Raw genomic sequence first — 523 nt, 5'->3', positions numbered from 1 at the left:
CACTGCCGCCGAAGAGCACCCCCCGCACCCTCCCCCGCTCTGGTCAAATTATGTATGCAAGAACAAACCTTTAAACAATTACTAACATTCATAAAAAAATTATTTATAACATCACCACAAATAAATCTTAACTTGGTTTACCCACTAAACTAGGCATAATAACTAACAAATATTTATCAGAATACAAATACACAATAATTATTTAAATGCATGGATTACTGTTTCATATTCATATTCATTTATTAAAAAGTAATAATAATAAAATATACTAATGGCGCACTGGCCTGGTGGTGCGCCATTGCTATCTAAAAAAAAGATTTCTAATGGAGCACCGGCGGTGGGTGCGCCATTGCTATCTAAAAAATGATTTCTAATGGCAGACCGACGGGTGGTGCGCCATTAGTAAGCTTCCCCCTATAGCTAAGTCCTCCCTCTCCCTCGCCAGATCCCATTCATCCCTCTCTCCCACGCCAGACCCACGACGCCGCCGCCCCGACCCCCGCCGGACTCCACCCCCGCCGCC

This window comes from Triticum aestivum, chromosome 4A, assembly GCF_018294505.1.
Source record: "Triticum aestivum cultivar Chinese Spring chromosome 4A, IWGSC CS RefSeq v2.1, whole genome shotgun sequence".
NCBI classification, from domain to species: Eukaryota; Viridiplantae; Streptophyta; class Magnoliopsida; order Poales; family Poaceae; genus Triticum; species Triticum aestivum.
This window is presented reverse-complemented; position numbering follows the sequence as displayed.